The sequence below is a fragment of the Castanea sativa genome, chromosome 10, assembly GCF_040712315.1.
Source record: "Castanea sativa cultivar Marrone di Chiusa Pesio chromosome 10, ASM4071231v1".
NCBI classification, from domain to species: domain Eukaryota; kingdom Viridiplantae; phylum Streptophyta; class Magnoliopsida; order Fagales; family Fagaceae; genus Castanea; species Castanea sativa.
The window spans coordinates 29,170,496-29,180,657 of NC_134022.1; positions in this window are offsets into that span (position 1 = coordinate 29,170,496).

The following is a 10,162-nucleotide window of genomic DNA, read 5'->3' on the forward strand; positions in this document are numbered from 1 at the left end:
ATTAAAAACCCTGCACCTACCACCCTGGCCGCATTTATAGGGAAGTGACACCTGAACAGTGGAAGAGAAACTTCTGGTTACTATTCAAAGGCACTGAGAAAAGAAATATCTAGTCTAAGGGGGAGGTGAGGCAACACGTGTACAAAACATTCAAAAGAGTAATATATAAAGAGCAATTTAAGACAGAAAGGGGGGACGGACTTTTTGTAACCTAAAAAGAAAAGAAACAAAGAGAGAGATAATATAAGAACAACTCGTGGCTTATGTCCGAGGAGGCTGATTGACTATACTCCTTGTTGTTTCCAAGCATTTGCAATCTTTAGTTTGTCATTTAATCCTCATACGCTTCTAACCTGGGTTTCAAGCCCACACTCTACAAATTCATATTGTTTAAGGCTCATTGGGCCTGAGTCCATAACTGTTCTTGGGATCAGGTACAGTGTGCGCTTACAGTAGTGGTGCTAAAAAATTTAGTTTTTAGCACCTCAAAAAACTAATTTATCTATTTTACCATCTCAATTTAGAATATAGCCAACATCAAATGGTCTATTTTTTTTACCACTTCATTTAAAATAATATAAACAACTCATTAAAATAATAAAGCAAGAGAGAGAATTTGAAATTTTTAATTGAAGGTAGAGAGATAATCTTAATAAATATTGTATTTTATATTTAACAACTTGCTACAGTTAATTGATATTTATATTAGTTTACTGTAATTGTAAAAAATTTAGCTTTAGTTTCTCCAATAACGCATGGTTTTTTGGTTCTTTGGTGATAAAATAGTTTTTTTTTTTTTTTTTTTTTTTGTGTGGCTAAAATACAATCAACATTATGAATGTTTTATTGTTTTTGTTAAGTTTTTTGGTTGGATAGTTGCTAGTTGGAGAGGGGTCTAAGGTTTCGGACTGGGGCAACTACAAAAATGATGTATATAATTTGTAAAAAAAAAAAAAAATTGGACCCAGGGGGGCTTGGGTGCCCTTGGGCCCCACCTAGGTATGTCGCCACTTGTGATGCTTCCAAACAAGTAGCTTATCATCTTAATCACACATAACATGACAGTTTTTAGGTTCATTATGTCGTTCCCAAATTTCTTGCCTTGAACTATTTCTAATGTGGCAAGATGCTATACAATGTGTGGTTAAATTGCAGAACCCTCCTCCATTGCCATATCTTGCTAAAAAGATATCCAAGAATTAGAAAAAATTACACTTTACCACCCTAAACTGTGCATCAGATTACACTTTATACCCTAAACTATTCAAACGCACACTTTGCATCCAGTGGCGGAGCCAAGAATTTAGGCCAGGAGGGATAAGATTAAAAGACAAGATTGAAAGTAAAAAATTAATTTTAAAAAATTTAAACATGAATATTAAGAGCATACAATATACCTGTGAATATTTAAACGTGACTCAATGGCTTGAATGCTTTTAAAAACTCAACAGAAACTTTAAGGGACAAATTGAAAGAGAAGAATCAAAAGAATTTATTTATTTATTCATTTATGGGAGGTGTGCTTTATACTGTATTATATATACACTTTTTTTTTTCAAAGTTCTATTAGTATTAGGCTGCTGTGATTCCTATTCTGTATAGACGTATAGCATTAGTAGTAGGTTTTTTATTTATTTATTTTTTATTTGTTTTTTATTCATTACTAGGTGGGACCCATGGTTTTATATTAAAGTTATAGTAGTTTCAGAGTTCTAGGCCCCGTTTGATACACCCACTCAAACATATGTTTTCAGTTTTTAAATAACATTACATGTATTTTCACATATTTTTTTATCCACATGTATTTACACACATGTTTTCCAACACATGTTTTTAGTTTTGAAGTGCATGTACCAAACACCCCTATTAGTTAAGGCTGCTGAGTTCTAAACCATGTAGCAGCAGGTTGTTCCCAATAAATAGAAAAGTTTTTTTTTTCTTTCTTTTTGTGTAGGAGGGGCAAATAAGACATTTCAATTCAATATGCTGTCATTATTAGTAAAATTTTTGAAAGTTCAGGGGCACCTCCCCTCCCTGTGCCCTTGTTTGCATCCTAAACTATTACACTTTGCACCCTAATATTATTTTTGCTGTTATATTTAGCGGAAATCTTATTGGACATGATAAGTACATGCATTTTGTTTAGATAGAACAAACTTAAAAGACTGAAACACTCTTTTTCAAAATCAATTAAAACAAAAGCCAATTTTTTTCCATATCTCCCTCCTTGTCTCATGTGCGTGCCAGCCTCTTCCCCAAACTCAAATCTTGAGTTTTTTGTCTTGGACTTGAAAGTACACAATTCTAACTTAATAATACTTATTTCTTATCATGGTTTGTCAATACTACAAACTCAAATTCTAACAGATGAAAAATGATAAGACATCCCCCTCAATATCATTGGGAAGGAATTTCAGTAAGATTATTCAAATAAGATATAGTTTGAGGTTTGAGGCCTTGCTTCACTATTTGAAGTTGATTTCTCGTGAACTCCGTTGGCTAGGCGAGAGTCCTTCCCTCTCTTACTCTTAGTAGTCAGTTTGAGTTTGTTCTCTTTAGGAGAAAGTCTAAGAGCAACCACATCAGCTCGTTTAAAAGATTCCGTCTATTTTACACAAAAAATCTACTTTTAAGATTTTACACATTCATTTTTATAAAACACCCACATCAGTTCATCTATTATACTACCTCTATTAATTAAATAATCAATTTTCTCACCATTTTTTATTATTTATCTCAACTGCCTGACGCGCGCACTCTCTCTCTTCTGTTCATTTCTAATTCATCTCTCTCTCATTCTGTTCATTTTTTATTCATCTCTCTCTCTCTCTCTCTCTCTCTCTCTCTCTCTCTCTCTCTCTCTCTATATATATATATATATATATATATATATATATATATATATATATATATATCTACCCATTTCAGATCAACCCTCCGCCTCTGTTTCTCGATCCGATCTAGCTCCGATCCGATCCCAGCTCCGTCCTCTGTTTCTTGATCCGATCCAGCTCCGATCCGATCCCAGTTCCGTCCTTTGTTTCTCAATCTGACCGAGCTTCGATCTGATCCTTGAATTTGGTTTATGTTTTTGTTTATTTTGGGTTTCTATTTTTGAATTTGGTGGTGATAGTGGGTGTTGCTAGGTTGCGGAGGTGGGTAGTGCTGTTGCGGTGGTGGGTGGTGTTGTTGTGGTGGTGGTTGAACAATGGTCGATGCTTGGTGGTTGATGGGTTTTGTCCCGTTCAGAAGAAGAGGGAGAGGGAGAGAGAGAGAGAGGCAGAGAGAGAGAAGTTGATGAGAATCAACAAGCATTCAAGGATCCATTGCATGTTCCAGTTGGGCCTATTACAAGAGCAAGATCCAAGAAGATCCAAGAAGCACTTAATGGGCTAATTCAAGAGATTTGGGCTGATTCTAACGCAGGATATTCCAAGCTTGGCCCAAAGGAAGATGAAAGTGTAGTAAATTTAATTTAAGCTATTTAGGGCTGATCTGACTTAATTGGGAGTGATTTATGGCATGAATTAATGGCTGATTGACTTTCCAGCTCTGTATCAGTTAAGGCAGATTTTTTCCTATTTTGGATCTGCTAATTTCAGACCAAATCAATTTTTATATAGGGTTTTATTATTTAGTACGTTTTTTAGGTATTTTCCTTGTTTTTAGGTGCATTTAATGCTTTTTAGGTCAAACTTGATTCCTGATATGGTAAGGTATCAATTAGGGGTGAATATATTTTCTTGTCTGTCAAGTTTTGTGGAGTCCTTAAATAAGCCCTGAAGTCTGTAAACGTTTTTTAGAATATTATTGAATAAAATTCAGAAAAGGTGAGGCTTTGCTCTCTTTTGGTTCTTCAAGAACTGTGAACTTATCAATGATTCTTCCTTGTGGCGTTCAAACTTTATACCTTTGGTTCATGATTCTTTATAATCATTGGGTCAAGGTCAACTTATACCTTTGGTTCGCGTTTCAATTATAAACGTTGGGTCAGGGTTTCTATCATAAATCTGATTTTTAGCTTTCTTGGGTTAAATATTCCAATATTTTTGTTGGGTCTCAAAGCGTGTCGATTAAAGTTCGCATCAGAAATCTGATTTTTAGCTTTCCTGGGTTAAATATTCCAATATTTTTGTTGGGTCTCAAAGCGTGTCGATTGAGATTCGCATTAGAAGTCAGATGGAGAAAGAAGAGAGGTGAGAGAAAAAAATATAAAATAAGATTTTACATAGCTACAGTAACCATGTATATTTACATGGTACTGTAGCAATTTGAACGAAAATGTAAAATATCCACACTTATGCACTAACTGATGTGGGCTGTTTTTGATAAAAAAATGTGTAAATTTGAGCATTTCTTTTATTATACACACTTATACACCAACTGATGCAATTGCTCTGACTCTCATTTAGTTCAAACGTAGCCTGGTGGAGTCTAAGGGTTGTAGGGGTGACTTCCTTCAAAGAGTGAAGTGAGTTTTCTTGGTGATGATTTTAAGCCCGCCAAAGTCTCTTAAAGAGTTTTGGTGCTTGTGGACCTTTTTTTTTTCCAAATTGAGACCCCAGTTTTTGTGTGTGAAGCGACCATTTTGCCCTTAGAAATTTGGGTTGTCTCTTAGGTCAAACTCTTGATTTCTTTTAATTAATAATTAGTGGCATGAAATGACCTTTTTTTTTCTTTGGTTTTGTGAAATGACAATTTTAGCCTTAATACTAGAAATTGATTTTTTTTTCCCAATTATAAAATGGGGTCTTTAGATTTATTTATGTATTTAGTTGTAAGTAATATCTTCATATTTCCGCAAAAAAAAAAAAAAAAAGACTATTTGCTGCACAAATTAGTTGAGAGTAACTTGAAGATTTGGTTCGTGGGAGCAATTTGTTTGTATCGCAAGAATGTAGTTGAACAATTACAAGGGTTGGTAAGCGTTCCGAAATGATTTTTTCCAATTAGGCCACGTCAAATTGGTAAAGCCCAAATCAAGGGACAAGGGGTCCATGAGGAAAAAAAAAAAGGCTCGAGCCTAAACATAGCCAGGATGAGGTTTCAGTACACGAAACAAAGCAAGAGTGGCTACCACAGAAAAGTCACAGTGGTCACAAAATCTATCAAGGCATCACGACTGGGACTCACAAAACTGGACTTTGAAGTTCGACCATCCCTCCACAAATTTTCCACATCCCATCTTCCACAAACTCAAAAGCTCTTAAGCTTACAAACTACCATAAAAAAAACCCACAAAGTGCACGACTCAACTTGTCCTATCTTCTCACCTACTCATTGTTTCTTTCTCAAAATGCTGAGTCAATGTGTGTCAAACCCGCAGATTTGAACGTCTCACTCGACATGTCCTAAGTCTATGAAAGATAAGCCATGAAAATAACCAACCTTAATTTTAATATTCACTAACCCATATTGAGTACTATATGTGATAAATGAATATGTATTAATTCTCCAAAATGCAGGAGGAACGAGTGAAGGAATACTAGCACTATCCAATGTTTGCTAGGCAGGCTTTTGAAAGTAATATAAGGGGAACAGGCAGTAGTAGATTATGCCCCCTTGTTTTTGTACAGAACTCTTAACCGCTTTTATTAAGTAATTAAAGTACCAGGAAACAAAAAAAAGGATACCTACACAAATAAATATTGTAAGTGTATTATAAAATATAAATATAAATTGTGTTGAAATTTAAAATAAAATAAATTAGATTTCCAGATCAATTTCATGTTTAAAGGAAAATTGATTTAAAATTCATAGTAATTAATTTGAATTAGATGTACATAATCAACTGCTTATATATTTATATTTAGGAACTAGGTTAGTTATAATTATAATTATATATATATTTGCATTTATCCCCTTGTATCTTTGTACATGTATAATATGCAGTGAATAGAAACTGATACATGCATGCTACATAGTGAATAGAAAATTTATCTTACCATTTTCTTTCCTATTAACTATTTCACTTCTTAACTAACTCTAATGACACCTTTGATTGATGATAGATAGGATTTATTTTCTGTTTTACTTCTTGAAAGTCAATATCAAGGCCCCATAACGCCTGCTTCACAAGGAAAAACATTTTTTTAAACAATTTTAATTACTGCATCGTACATACTATGTACAATTTACTCAATTTTGACTGAACATACTTTCTAAAAGCACTCCCAAACAAGGGACTCATATCATATTTTTTAAAATCCCGAAAATTACAAACATAAAATATAAGAATCTTCCAATGACAAGCACGAGATTCTAGATAAGATTCTATGTCAAATGCAGCCATATATGTAGGCTTCAATGCCATTGGAAGTTTTCAACTGGTAATAGAATCTATTCATTGATTAAGGTATCAGAGACCAGAGAGCCACGATATGACGATTGCTCTTGGGGGTGCCCATTTCATTTTTCTCTTGAATATTGAATATTCACTGTAATCAACTGCATATGATTACTTGGTCAGCAATACTGCCAATCAATATGCGTTTTGAATGACTACTCGCGTAATGCATTCTGAATAGAGGTTCTAAACACTACTTTAATTGTGTTATGCATCGTCAATCAGGTGCTAAAGCACCAGTTAAGATATAAACAAGAAGGATTTATAAACGTTCAAAGCCAAGAGAGACACCATGACACTTTCTCTTGGTGTTGCAGGTTTCATTTTTCTTGTCAATCTACCATTTGATCTATACCATTTGATTACTTGGTCTGGCACGATTAAACTTTTCAGTGGCGGACGAGACTCCACGAGAGCCCCAGACTACTGCCCTATCAACAGCTAAGCATGTTAACCACAGAGACCTCGTGTCCTTAACCTAATTTAACTCATGCTTAACATCACTAAAGCAATGGAAGCAGCCTCCCATGAACACATAAATGCAGTCGTTAACAACAGAAGTAGCTTAATTAAGAACATTGCACACTTGTGAATTTGACACTGGCAAGGAATGAGCCTTTCCTCTACTTATACTGTGAAGCATTTGTTGTATCTAAGCACATATTCATGTCACTTTAAAAAGAAAAGGAAAAAAAAAGAGCTTATTCTGATTACTAAGAAGATTGTTATCCTGAACCACATGCAGTATCCAGAGCCATATCCTTTTCGTTCCTGAGAAGGATACGAAACATTTGTGTTTAACAAAAATTTTCAGTTTAATTATTATGGTGCTTTAACCCATCGACAGCATGCAGAGTATACGTACAGTAAGTATTATTCTGAAGGATGATTATGAAAGAGATTTCAAGAAAGGTCGACAGTTGCTCTTTTGAGTCAAATAGCATCTCAACTCAACCTTAATCCCAATCAAATTCGGGTCAGTGATTCACATAAAGTAATCGGAATATATACCATTTATCCTCATTACATCTGATCTATATACATACTTCTTTAATTAACATATCTTTCCTCAATACTTCTGCCCTTAACTATTTTAAGCTAGCCTCTCTCTACCTCTTTTTATTCCTTCATTTTAATTAAATCACTTACTTTTACTGAACTATTAATTGTTATAATTTGAGACTACGAAGAATATTTTCATACAAATATGTTCATATAAGACAACAATATTTAATGTGATTTAGTCAACTCAAAATCTATATCAACGTGCAATGTCAACCAAAATCTATTATCAATAATATAGATTGCATCCACACTCAACCAAACCTGACATATTAACCAAACTCCATACCCACACATAACACTCATAATCCTCTAAAAAATAAATAAAACCCCTCACAAATATAAACGAATTCATAAACTTCATATGCACAAACTCACCATCCCAAAATCCTAATACGCCCAACTCTCATACAAAAATAGATAGACACTCAAATTACTCTTCAAAGAAACTCACTTAATATTCTTTTAGGAGTTTTCTCCTCTCTCCATATGGGAGGACCATTAGGCTAAAGCCACTAAACACTTTGCAACGCCTATTTATAAGGCTTAATTTATTCTTGATAGATAAGATATATATTCAACTATTTCTTCTTTAAAATTTTCTTTTTATATGAAGGAAAATTCACTTTCTTCTGCACTAAGGAATTTGAGATAATTTCTAGTACCAATCAGTCTTTATTATCAAACTATTTTACGCATTTCTATGATATCTTTTCCTCAATAGAAGTTACCCCAAACCGAACTACAAGTAGATGATTTCAATCTTTAATCTTATTTTTTTGTCTTCTCACTAATCACTATTAGTAATATTCTAATTTCAGCTACGTTCCACTTCTTAACAATCTTATATCATACCTATAACTAGTCTTATAGTTTTCTATAAAATTTCCTTTAAAATTGCTAAAATGAGTATGTCTTCTTGGAACTATACACATTTAAAACATTAAAGCTCTAACCATAGTAGAATAGGTCCATATTTTAAGAGGCATCAGGTCGTTTTCATATCAAACAGCTCTATTGCCGTTATAGACGAAAATAATTACTGCTAAAGCCCTGGTTACGCAGCTACATCAGTGTATTTATTGTAGTACTTGTCCCTATTGAATCTTTGATCAGGTATCAGCATTAAAGAAGTCTGCAAGCTTATGTATATAGATGAACTTAAGCTAATATGCTCGGATATGAGGCTTTATTCTTGACAGCTCTTACTTCATTATTGTAAACTTTTTAACTTATCAGTAATACAACTAACTTGTGGAACAATCGGTTGATTGTGTGGGAAACAAAAGCTAACAGCAAATGACTGTTGGCATAGTGGTAGCAAGCACATAATGAGACCTCATATCATGATTTCAAACCTCCATGGTGTTAACCATAACAGTTGGGAATTGGGATATATAGCTCATCTAATGCATGGGAATTGGGATAGCTCTTGTTGGCTGCAGTGTATCGTTTTCTTCTTTTCTTTTCAAAAGAATTTGTTAACATCTATTTTACTTCTGAACTCCAAAAAAAAAAAGCAGTGATTTTGTGTGCAAACAAATCCAATTTGATAGTTCTATGAAGGTTATTAGACCAGAACATCAAAATTTTCTTTTTCTTGACCACAATCCTTATTGCAGCCAGTTGAATAATAACATATACATTCAATTCTTAATCATAAGTTGATTGTGAGTTCTGATAAATTACTATTAGTCCATAAGGCTTAAACTGATAAAAAACGATGAATTTAATAATTTAAAACTATTATCCTAACAAACATATAGAATATAAACATTTTTTATTTATGAATTTATTGAAAAATTTTAGCACTTTTTCCTGATTGGTCATGTTCATCTGATTATTTGCATATTTTATATATGGGTTTTGATGATTTTATTCATCCGTATGATAATGGACTAATTAAATTAGTTCCTAATGTTTATGATCAAATATAGAATGCATCAAATGTCATTTTATTGACATATCTCATTGGCCACGATGAAGTACTACACTTATGTGGAATATTATAGGAAATTTATAACATAATTATGTTAAGTTAAATATCATATTGATTTTGATGATAACTTTTTTTTTTTAGAAACAGTTTTAACTTACGACGTCCGATTTGATAATTACTTGTTATCAATAGATTAAGACACTAATTACTTTTAGTGTAGACCGAAATTGAACTCTAAAACAATGGCAGTAGAAAATATATAGTACAAACTAATTCAAAAGAAGCAGCTCAACTATTTTAGTGAATGCATCAACTTCACTTCACCTATTAAATTTCTGATTGGCAAACCTATATATGCAAGTAAATGCATGAACTTCACTTCACCTATTAAATTTCTAATTGGCAAGCCTAGTATGCAACTAAATGCATCAACATCAACTTCTTTCCTCTCTTTTTTTGAATCATATGCAACTATTTCATGTCACAAGTCTTCAGTTTCTTTAATAACAATAAAGAAATGGTAAAGGAAGAGAAAATATATAAAACCTCCAAGCTCAGTTCTAAAATAAGTTCTTACTATTTTCTTTTCCCAAAAAAGAAAGGTTCTTACTATAAGTCAAAGAGTAAAAGTGGTGAGACTCAAATTGAAGTGTTAATTAATTGGTTCTATTCCATTTAAAAAACAATTAAATGGTTCTATGGCCATGTAACATAAACAAACGATTCATTGAATGTATGTGTTTAATTCACACACAAACAGCTAGCTAGCCCATGCTTTAACTGATTGGCATCATATATGATTAGACAAATCCATA